The 12581-nt window shown below is 40.7% G+C and overlaps 1 pseudogene; it reads right to left on the bottom strand.

The window, feature by feature from the left end:
• Nucleotides 1–8295: 8295 nt before the first annotated feature.
• On the bottom strand, nucleotides 8296–10732 carry LOC138080779 (nucleophosmin pseudogene; annotated as a pseudogene).
• Between the last annotated feature and the right edge of the window lie 1849 nt (nucleotides 10733–12581).

Genomic DNA, 12581 nt, shown 5'->3' with positions numbered 1-12581 from the left:
GCAGCTGTGGAGGAAATGTGCCATCTCTTGGGTGACTAACATCCAAATCTTCCTCTTCCTTTAATATCCTGATTTCCTAATGAATGCCTGAGAGCATGTGGAGAACAGGGAACCCTCCTATACTGTTGGTGGGAAGGTAATTTGGTGCAGTCACTATGGAGACCAGCATGGAGGGTCCTTTAAAAACTAAAAATAGAACTACAGTATGATCCTGCAATCTCAATCTTGGGCATATACCCAGAGAAAACTAAGTCAAAAAGATACATGCTCCCCAATGTTCATTGCAGCACTATTTACAATGGTCAAGATACGGAAAAAACTTATTTGTCCATTGATAGATGAGTGGATAAAGAAGATGTGGTATGTATACACAATGGAATACTATTCAGCCATAAAAAATAATGAAATAATACCATTTGCAGCTAGAGATTGCAGCTAGAGATTATCTAGATTAACTAGAGATTATCATACTAAATGGAGTAAGTCAAACAGAGAAAGATAAATACCACATGGTATCACTTATGTGTGGAATCTAAAATATGACACAAATGAACTTGTTTATGAGACAGAAACAGACTCAGGACAGAGAAAGCACATTTATAGCTACCAAAGGGCAATGGGGAAGGGGCAGGGATAAATTATAAGCTTGGGATTATCAGATACACAGTATTACATATAACATGGATAAACAACAGGTTGTACTATATAGCACAGGGAACTATATTCAGTATCCTGTAATAAACCAAAATGGAAAAGAATGTGAAAAAGAATAAGCATATATATGTATAACTGAATCAATTTGCTGTATACCAGAACAAGCTTAAATTAACTATACTTCAAAAAAAAAAGAAAGAAAAAAAAGTATCCTGTTTTCTTACTGGGGCAACTCACTACTGTGTGTTATCTTAGTGGCCCCCAATTCCTGGTGACAGCTGCTCCCTTAGCTTGCCTCCATGGAAGTCAACAGAAGCCAGATTTTTTCTCAGTCTTTTTGGAGAGGCTGGGGACCAGCACATGACCTAAACTTGACCTGTAGGACACTGGCTCCTGGGACATTGGATCTGGGGCAAATGAAGCTAAGATGTTGGGGCAGGCCTATCTGTGGATGCACGGGAATATTTTAGTGTCCCATCCACAGTCTTGCTACACAGAGGCTGCTCAGTGAATGAATCAGCGCATAGCTAATAATACTGTCAGTGGATCCCATTTCTCTGAAACAAAAACATTGTCTAGAATAAAAGACTTGTCAAGACTGAGCAAAGCTTGGCTTTTCATTCTCACCTAATTAAAATTCTCCATTTTGCGGGTAAGTAAACATACGCAGGAAGTCCAAGGGACATGGTCAGAATTGCAGCCCCTACCCCTGCTCCCCAGGTACACACAGAACTGGGCTTTAAATATTCAGACTCCCAATTTATTTTTTGTTTTCAGCTATCTTATTCCAAGGCTTTAGAAGTATATTAAGATATTTGCCTACTTAACCAGATATACCCAGATATAAACATATTTACAGAAAAATAATTGAAAATGATGCCAGTGGAGGGCAGTCTTGATACCAGCCAAGTTTCAGAGAAGAGTGTTTCAAGATACTAATGAATAGGACTCAAGCTGGCTATTAGTCTAGGTGGGTTATATTTAGCATGAGATACAGGATCCCAAGGGTATCCCAGGTGGTCCTAGTGGTAAAGAACCTATCTGCCAATGCAAGCGACATAAGAGACTCTGGTTCAATCTTTGGGTTGGGAAGATCCCCTAGAAAACATGGCAACCCACTCCAGCATTCTTGCCTGGAGATCCCATGGGCAGAGGAGCCTGGTGGACCACAGTCCACAGAGCTGTGAAGAGTCAGACATGACTGAAGTGACTTAGCACACACACACAGGATCCCAAAGTATCCATTCACTTTCTTCATTTTCAGACTTTCCTGAGTCACTAAGGGGGGCTTCTTGAAACTAGCCAACACTTTGACCCTTTTGATGAAACCACTGGGTTTGCAGATCCAGGCTGAGCTTCTCGAGTCTTGAATACAAGTATTGTCATTTTCTAAAGACATACACACTGAATGCAGATTTGCTTCAGCAAATGTAACCTGTATAAAAAAGGCTTTATAGTTAGTTGGTAAACAAACAGCCTAGTGGCTAAATGTCCATATTTGTTACCAGGAAACTAAGATGGAGGGCTTCCCTTGGGGCTCAGTGGTAAAGAATCTGACTGCCAGTGTAGGAGATGCAGGTTTGATCTCTGGGTCAAGAAGATCCCCAAGGAAATGGCAACCGACTCTTGAATTCTTGCCTGGAAAATCCCATGGACAGAGGAGCCTGGCTGGTTACAGTCCACGGGTTCACAAAAGAATCGGGCATGACTTAGCAACTAAACAACAGCTAGGATAGGAGCTTTAAAAATGTCCAAAACTGTATTTACCAGAAATGCTGTTTTCAGTCTTAGACAAATTGTGTTAAATCTCCGTGAAGCGTGTGGCAGTTGCTTTTGGGGTTTGGTATTGATCAGAGAAGGTAAAATTAGAGAACAGGCCCTGTAATTTGCATCTAGGTATCCTTCGTGTGAGCATCTGATTTTGAGTCCTTCCAAAAGTAGACCCCTGTGATAAGGAACTGGGTCCAAGATGTTTATTTGGGAGATGGAATGAAGGAGAGGGGAGAGAGACACAGGAAGGAAAGAAGAGCCAATAAAAGGTGCGACCATGGGCAGATTAGTGCTGTGGGCAACTGAGGTTCAATCCTGCTGGGGATGCCTTGAGAAATAGTACAGATTTCACTGCAGGTTCCTCCCACCCCCCAGGGAGGAAGACACTAGAGAGCCACCAACTCCTGCCCTTTCTTGCTTGAGGGTTGTTCCTGAGGAATCAGCTTTCGGGTGTGTTGCCTGCAGGTGACCACTGGGGTTGGCTAAGCCTGGGGATGGGGAACCAATGGCATATGCTACAGAAAGGAAATACTATTCCAGTGACTTGGAGAACATAGGATCTTTGTATGGCACTTTATAGTTCTCCCTTTCTTTAAACATCACCATGACAACCACCACAAAATAGAACACCTAAAGTTAGGAATAATTTAAAATTTCAGGGAATGTGGACTATAGGGGAGATTTGCATTTCCATTCGATAAAAAGGCTTTACAGGAAAAATTCAATACTCTTAAGTTGATGGTGGCTTTTTATTGTCCATATATGTGCTGTTAGCATTGATTTCCCTCTCTTGACATCTTGCATAATTATAGTACAATATCAAATCCAGGAAATTGATATTGATGATATTGACACAATCCAGTGACCTTATTTGGATTTTTACCCGTTTTACATGCACTCATTTGTGTATAGCTGCTGCTGCTGCTGGCTGCTAAGTCGCTTCAGTCGTGTCCGACTCTGTGCGACCCCATAGACGGCAGCCCACCAGGCTCCCCTGTCCCTGGGATTCTCCAGGCAAGAACACTGGAGTGGGTTGCCATTTCCTTCTCCAATGCATGAAAGTGAAAAGTGAAAGTGAAGTCACTCAGTTGTGTCCGACTCTTAGCGACCCCATGGACTGCAGCCTACCAGGCTCCTCTGCCCATGGGATTTTCCAGGCAAGAGTACTGGAGTGGGGTGCCCTTGCCTTCCTTTGTAATTTTATCAGCTGGGCAGTGTGTGGCTGCTACCACACTGGGGTAGAAGATAGTTCCATTCCAAAGTTCGCTTAGTAGCCACAACCTCCTCCTTCTCTTCCCCCTCCCCACTAATCAGTGCTGGCAACCCTTAATCTGCTGTTCAACTCTATAATTTTGTCATTTTGAGAATAATGTGTAAAAGGAATCATACAGATGATCTAAAATGGAAAAGAATGTGAATCGCTTTGCTGGACACCTGAAACTACCACAACATTATAAATCAGCTATAGTTCAGTGTTCTTGCCTGGAGAATCCCAAGGACAGCGGAGCCTGTTGGGCTGCTGTCTATGGGGTCGCACAGAGTCGGACATGACTGAAGCGACTTAGCAGCAGCAGCAGCATAGTTCCAACAAAAATTTTTTTGAAAAAGAATCGTATAGGTATAGCCTTTGAGAATTTTTCTCCATCAGTGTATTTCCCTTCAGATCCATGCAAGTTCTCATGTGTTGTTAAGCTGTCAATAGTTTGTTCCTGGGACTTCCCTGGTGGTTCAGTGACTGTGATTCCAGGTTCCAGTGTAGAGGACCTGGGTTTGATCCCTAGTCAGGGAACTAGATCCCACACACTGCAACTAACAGTTCACATGTTGCAACTAAAGATCTTGCATGCTGCAAAGAAGATTGAAGATCCCATCAGCAGCTAAGACCTGGCAAAGCCAATTAATGAATAAATAAATAAAAGTAAATAAATATTAAAAAATAGTTTGCTTCTTCTTATTGCAAAGAAGTATTTCATGGTTTAGATGCATCAGAATCTCTAGCCATTCACCCACTGAAGGACATTTCAGTTGGTTCCTATTTGGGGACATTGTGTATAAAGCTGACCATCCATGTACAGGTTTTTGTGTGAATATCAGTTTCCATTTCTCTGGCACAAGTGCCCAAGAGTGTATTTGTCAGGCCATGTGGTAAATGCAGATTTAGTTTTGTGAGAAACGGCTTCACTCTTTCCCAGAGTGGCTGTGCCATTGCACATTTCCACCAGTGATGAGTGGTCCACACCCTTTCCAGCATGTAGTTAGTATTGATCTCTTCTCTTGGATCAGAGAGTCAGGAGAGTCTTACTTTGATTAGAGAACAGTGCTGTGTTTGTGAACTTTGCAAGAAATTAGTCCCATGCTTGGGCCATCTAGCTGATAACTCTTATCATTTTTGCTCTTCTGCTTTCTGATTGCCTCTCTTTTACTTTGAAATAACAATATATGCAATAAGTTGCAATAAATCAAAGTATTTCCAATGACTAATTTCCCTTAGGTTAAAAAAAATAAAGGGCTCTTCCCTAGTCTGTAAGGGTAAGTAAGTGACTCACTGTAGCCTGAATCAAAGCAAGAAGATGGACGGAACAGGGAGAAAAATGAAGGATGGGAGAATAGAGGAAAAGGATCAAAGGAATCTATTATTATAGGACATAATGAATATGTAATAGTTGTGAAGTAGGCTAGATAGCTTCAGTACACACAGCAACAAAGAGAAATGTATTTGTAGTGATACTGGCTGGTGAGCTATTAATACTTTAAGGGGGCTTGGCTGATTATATAGACTTGATGAATTTGTTAGAGTAACACTGCGCTGTGCTTAGTCACTCAGTTGTGTCCAACTCTTTGCAACTCCATGGTCAGTAGCCCGCCAGGCTCCTCTGTCCATCAGGTTCTCCAGGCAAGAATACTGGAGTGGGTAGTCTATCCTTTCTGCAGGGGATCTTCCCAATCCAGGGATTGAACCCAGGTCTTCTGCATTGCAGGTGGATTCTTTACCATCTGAGCTATCAAGGAAGCCCTTAGAGTAACACAATTTGGGTCAAAAGGGGCAGGAAGGCCCATCAATTTAGATGTCATCTAGAAATAATACCATAGTTTTAGGAATGATGTAAAGAATACACAGAGCAATTAAACTGCTTGTCCAAAGTCACAACAGGGAGCTGACTGCAGACAAGGGCCAGAGACCCATACAGCATGAGCCTGCAGTGTGCTTCCTACAAAACTGTGTGGGGTAATTCATTTAAAGAAAGATCCTTACCCTGACCCATGTCAGGTATGTTCATGCCCTAACAGGCCTGCTTTCTTTGCTTTCCTTGGCACACCACTGCTCTGAGCTGGAAGCGTCCAAGTTGTTCCATTTTGTCTTACATACCTATCGAACTCCAGAGAACAGGCCCAGAACAACCAAGTGACTTGTTGACAAAGATCCCGTTGTTCTCAGAGATGTTTGAAGGCTCAGAAGTAAAACCCAGAGCTGATCGTTAAAAAAAAAAAAAAAAAAAAAAAAAGATTAGCTAGAGCAGGTTTTAAAATAGCAAGACTTAAAGTGATTCAATGTTAATTGAATACTGAGTAAGGAAGAGGTAGGGAGTTAATTGAATGAGTGAGCTTGGGGTTTTGGGTAATTTTTTACATGATGTGAAGGAAATTATAACAGAGTTGGATGCAGATCAGGGGAGAAAAAGAGAGGCAGCATGCTCTTTGGAAGCCGTAAATGAAAACCATTTACTTTGGTGGGAAACACATAAGCTTGTTGGACTACTGGTTTTTCCCTTATGCTTGTAAAATTTTCTTTAAACAAAAAACACCTTTTTTTGGTTATAAAAGTTATATGCTATTTGAAGACAATGTAGAAACTATGAAAAAGCAAAAAAAAAGTAAAACAGCAAAAAGAACAAAATAAATATCATTTGTGATTTTGTAACTGCTAGCATTTTAGTTATACGTTTTTACTCTTTTATATGGGTATTATCATTTATATATTAATACATATATTCAGTTCAGTTCAGTTCAGTCACTCAGTCATGTCCTACTCTTTGCGACCCCATGAATCGCAGCACGCCAGGCCTCCCTGTCCATCACCAACTCCCAGAGTTCACTCAGACTCACGTCCATCGAGGCCGTGATGCCATCCAGCCATCTCATCCTTGGTAGTCCCCTTCTCCTCCTGCCCCCAATCCCTCCCAGCATCAGAGTCTTTTCCAATGAGTCAACACTTCACATGAGGTGGCCAAAGTATTGGAGCATCAGCTTTAGCATCATTCCTTCCAAAGAAATCCCAGGGTTGGTCTCCTTCAGAATGGACTAGTTGGATCTCCATGCAGTCCAAGGGACTCTCAAGAGTCTTCTCCAACACCACAGTTCAAAAGCATCAGTTCTTTGGCACTCAGCCTTCTTCACAGTCCAACTCTCACATCCATACATGACCACTGGAAAAACCATAGCCTTGACTGGACGGACCTTAGTTGCAAAGTAATATCTCTGCTTTTGAATATACTATCTAGGTTGGTCATAACTTTTCTCCCAAGGAGTAAGCATCTTTTAATTTCATGCTTGCAGTCACCATCTGCAGTGATTTTGGAGCCCCCCAAAATAAAGTCTGCCACTGTTTCTACTGTTTCCCAATCTATTTCCCATGAAGTGATGGGACCAGATGCCATGATCTTAGTTTTCTGAATGTTGAGCTTTAAGCCAACTTTTTCACTCTCCACTTTCACTTTCATCAAGAGGCTTTTTAGTCCCTTTTCACTTTCTGCCATAAGGGTGGTGTCATCTGCATATCTGAGGTTATTGATATTTCTCCCAGCAATCTTGATTCCAGCTTATGTTTCTTCCAGTCCAGTGTTTCTCATGATGTACTCTGCATAGAAGTTAAATAAGCAGGGTGACAATATATAGCCTTGACGTACTCCTTTTCCTATTTGGAACCAGTCTGTTTTTCCGTGTCCAGTTCTAACTGCTGCTTCCTGACCTGCATACAGATTTCTCAAGAGGCAGATCAGGTGTTCTGTTATTCCCATCTCTTTCAGAATTTTCCACAGTTTATTGTGATCCACACAGTCAAAGGCTTTGGTTAGTCAATAAAGCAGAAATAGATGTTTTTCTGGAACTCTCTTGCTTAATAAAGGTTTTTATTTTTTAGGAACCTATCAAAATTTAATAGTGGTAAATGCCTTTCTGATATAATTTTCAATCACTGCCTCATATTCTATTGTATGAGTGTATTTATACAATACACTTATATTGTATAAATATAATACAATATATTGTATTGATATTCCCAATATTATTTCCCTCTGGTAAACAACATGGTCATGGGTGTTATAGCTTCATTTTTTGCAATTATCCACTGTTGTTTCCTTAGGTTGAGTTTGGAATTCCAGTGTCAAACAAAATGTAAATTTTGGGAGTTTTGATTCTTACTGCAAAATTATAAACTTGGAAATAAACTGATAAGTTGTCATTCCCAGCCCCAGTTTATAAGTTTCCCCACATTCTTTTCCAAAATTGCTTCCATTATTTCTTTTTAAATTGTCAACTTAGTAAATGAAAAAATATATGTATATTTACACTTTTCATTTCTTTTATTACTAAGGACATTATACTTAAAAAACCCAAATATTTGGGTTCTGTGTTTGTAAATTATCTGAGTGTGTCCTTTGACTATAATTTTTTCCTATTGGGGGACTCATCTTTTTCTCATCAATTATTTTAAACTTTAAATTAAATTGAAACTTCAATTAGAAAATACAATAAAACAAACCAATCCCTTCCTGTACAAATAAAGATGCCACTATCCCAACTGAAAAAAAAAAAGACAGTCAGATTATAAACTGTTACAAAAATAAGATGGAAAATTTTAACAAACTGTTTAAGCTATCTTCTTAAAAGACATTTCTCTGACTGCCAGAGATCTTGAACATACTTCTGGTCAGTCATCTAGATGCAGTTTTTCATATAATTGATGAACTTGGGTTCTACTTTGGGAAAAGAAACACCTTTTTCTATGCTTGCTTGCATTCTACTTAATGTGTTCTATAGAATCAGCTCCTTTTGGTGTTTTAGGAGTTTCCCTATGTTTTTGAGATTCTTGACCTTTTCATCTTGGTGTCGATAGTTTTGAGTCTTGTCATTCTGGTTTGATTCTTATGCATTTTAGATGTGGGTTTAATCCCTGGGTCAGGAAGATCACCTAGAGGAGAGAATGGCAACCCCCTCCAGTATTCTTGCCTGGAGAATCCCATGGGCAGAGGAGCCTTGCAGACTGCAGTCCATAGGGTTGCATAGAGTGGGACACAACTGAAGTGACTGTCAATAAAGAACAGAAATGGTATGGACCTAACAGAAGCAGAAGATATTAAGAAGAGGTGTCAAGAATACAGAAGAACTGTGCAAAAAAGATCTTTATGACCCAGATAATCACTATGGTGTGATCAGTTACTTAGAGCCAGACATCCTGGAATGTGAAGTCATGTGGGCCTTAGGAAGCATCACTACGAGCAAAGCTAGTGGAGGTGATGGGATTCTAGCTGAGCTATTTCAAATCCTAAAAGATGATGCTATGATAATGCTGCACTCAATATGCCAGCAAATTTGGAAAACTCAGCAGTGGCCACAGGACTGGAAAAGGTCAGTTTTCATTCCAATCCCAAAGAAAGGTAATGCCAAAGAATGCTCAAACTACCACACAATTGCACTCATCTCATGCACTAGTAAAGTAACCCTCAAAATTCTCCAAGCCAGGCTTCAGCAATACGTGAACCATGAACTTCCAGATATTCAAGCTGGATTTAGAAAAGGCAGAGGAACCAGAGATCAAATTGCCAACATCCACTGGATGATGGAAAAGGAAGAGAGTTCCAGAAAAACATCTATTTCTGCTTTATTGACTATGCCAACTTTTGACTGTGTGGATCACAATAAACTGTAGACGATTCTGAAAGAGATGGGAAAACCAGACCACCTGACCTGCCTCTTGAGAAACCTATATGCAGGTCAGGAAGCAACAGTTAGAACTGGACATGGAAAAACAGACTGGTTCCAAATCGGGAAAGGAGTATGTCAAGGCTGTATATTGTCACTCTGCTTATTTAACTTATATGCCCAGTACATCATGAGAAACGCTGGGCTGGATGAAGCACAAGCTGGAATCAAGATTGCTGGGAGAAATATCAATAACCTCAGATATGCAAATAACACCACCCTTATGGCAGAAAGTGAAGAACTAAAGAACCTCTTGATGAAAGTGAAAGAGGAGAGTGAAAAAGTTGGCTTAAAGCTCAACATTCATAAAACTAAGATCATGGCATCTGGTCCCATCACTTCTTGGGAAATAGATGGGGAAACAGTGGAAACAGTGGCTGACTTTATTTTTTGGGGGGTCCAAAATCACTGCAGATGGTGACTGCAGCCATGAAGTTAAAAGACATATACTCTTTGGAAGGAAAGTTATGACCAACCTAGACAGCATATTAAAAAGCAGAGAGATTACTTTGTTAACAAAGGTCCGTCTAGTCAAGGCTATGGTTTTTCCAGTAGTCATGTATGGATGTGAGAGTTGGACTATAAAGAAAGCTGAGCACCGAAGATTTGATGCTTTTGAACTGCGGTGTTGGAGAAGACTCTTGAGAGTCCCTTGGATTTCAAGGAGATCCAACCAGTCCATCCTAAAGGAGATCAGTCCTGGGTGTTCATTAGAAGGACTGATGTTGAAGCTGAAACTCCAATACTTTGGCCACTTGATGCAAAGAGCTGGCTCATTTGAAAAGATCCTGATGCCGGGAAAGATTGAGGGCAGGAGGAGAAGGGGACAACAGAGGATGAGATGGCTGGATGGCATCACTGACTCGATGGACATGAGCTTGGGTAAACTCTGGGAGTTGGTGATAGACAGGGAGGCCTGGCATGCTGTGGTCCATGGGGTCGTAAAGAGTCGAACACGACTGAGTGACTGAACTGAACTGAACTGAACTGAAGTGAGTTAGCACACACACACATCTCATATGGATTCCTTTTCTGGAACTTTTTCTTCAGCTTCCTCATTATCTTCATCATCATCATCACCTTCACAGCAAGTTTGACTTTTTCTTTGGTGGAAGTTTGCTGCCACTTTCAGGAGCAGATCTCTTTCCAGACATACTTAGAGATGTACCTTCTCCTTCTTCATCTTCTGATTCTTCATCTTCCTTCACACCAACCAAGTACTGTCCACTAATATGCATGGGCCCTGAACCATCCCTTAACTCTAAGCCACAAGTGGTGCTATTTCAAAGCTTCCAAGGGAAACTGTTGGCTATATAGATATTTTTAAAGTTGCCAAATTTCACTGCTTGCAGAATTCATTGCCACTGTTTTAATAATGTGCAATTTATCTTTTGTATCAGTTAATCTTAAAGATAACTGTAGGTCATCTTCCATTATTGTTGTTGAGTTGCTCAGTCATGTCCAACTCTTTGCCACCCCATAGACAGTAGCATGCCAGGCTTCCCTGTCTTTCACCATCTCCTGTAATTTGCACAAACTAATGTCCATTGAGTCGGTGAAGCCATCCAACCATCTGATCTTCTGTCGAACCCTTCACCTCCTGCCCTCAATCTTTCCCAGAATTAGAGTCTTTTCTAATGAGTTGGCTCTTTGCATCAGGTGGCATCAGCTTCAGCATCAGTCCTTCCAATGAATATTAAGGATTGATTTCCTTTAGGATTGACTGGTTTGATTTATTTTCAGTCCAAGGGACTCTCAAGAGTCTTCTCCAATACCAGTTTAAAAGCATCAATTCTTTGATGCTCAGCCTTCAGTTCTTCAGTGCTCAGGCTTCTTCCATTATAACCCACTTTAAAATCACAACTTTTGGTCAGTTCTAGGCCTCAAGGACTCATGTTCATTTCAACCAAACTGTCCTTGGGGTACTGACTAATACTTGGTAGGAGAGAAAGTGGATGGAGATACAGTCACAAAGGAGGGAATCACACAGGGGTTCTTCCTGATTTTTAATTGCTTTGTGTACATTAAGTTTGGGGCTTCCCTTGTAGTTCAGTCGGTAAAGAGTCTGCCTGCAATGCAGGAGACCCAGGTTCAGTTCCAGGGTTGGGAAGATCCCCTGAAGAAGGAAATGGCAACCTACTCCCGTATTCTTGCCTGGAGAATCCTATGGGCAGAGAAGCTTAGCAGGCTACAGTCTATGGGGTCTCAAGAGTTGGACATGACTTGGATACTAAACCGCCACCACATTAAGTTTACTCATTCTTTATCTGTTTTCTTTGTTGCCCAAATTTTTTTCTCTGTTCTTTTTAGGCTTTCAATTTTGTTGATGTACTTTTCTATGTTAGTAATCTTTGTTGCTCTTACGTTTTCCCCCCTTTAATTTGTTTGATTGCTTTTAGCTTTTAGGTGGTCAAATCTATTACGGTTGTAATTTCTGTCATTGGTATCATACTTAAAAAGACTACCTCCCTCCTTAGATAATACAATACTTGTTTACATTTCCTTCTAGTCCTTTATCATTTCATTTTACATTTACAATGTATTTTGGTAAAAGGTCTTATTTCAGGAAACGACTTCAGAATATTACGTTCTAACTTAAGTGTGTCTATAGCCCATTAAGATGATTACTAACCAACACTGTTATATTTCTGTTGTAAATGACTCATTTGAAAAGACCCTGATACTGGGAAAGAATGCAGGCAGGAGGAGAAGGGGATGACAGAGGATAAGATGGTTTGATTGCATCACTGACTCAATGGACATGAGTCAGGAGTTGATGATGGACAGGGAGGCCTGGCATGCTGCAGTCCATGGGGTCTTAAAGAGTTGGACAAGACTGAGCGACTGAACTTGTATACGGTATGTCTATACCTGCTAAATACTGTTACCCACACCTGGGCCCAGAGCCCTGCTGTGAGCATCACTTTTTAATTGTCTGAAAGTTGGGATAGACCTTGGGTTTCACATATAAGTAAGAGGGTTATCACCATAATGTTTCTTGGCAAACTCAAATTCTTTTTTTTTTTTTTGCTTCTCAAACACCTAAAATTAGGATCGTGTGTTTTCCTTAAGATCTATGAGAATAGTTGATATACTTCAGTCATTGGTCAGAGTGCATGTTTTGTGAGTAAAGCTCTCCTGGGGGATGGTGAAGAAGAGGGAGTAGCAGGCCCTCTGGG

Source organism: Capricornis sumatraensis, chromosome 6, assembly GCF_032405125.1.
Source record: "Capricornis sumatraensis isolate serow.1 chromosome 6, serow.2, whole genome shotgun sequence".
NCBI lineage: Eukaryota > Metazoa > Chordata > Mammalia > Artiodactyla > Bovidae > Capricornis > Capricornis sumatraensis.
This window is presented reverse-complemented; position numbering and strand designations above follow the sequence as displayed.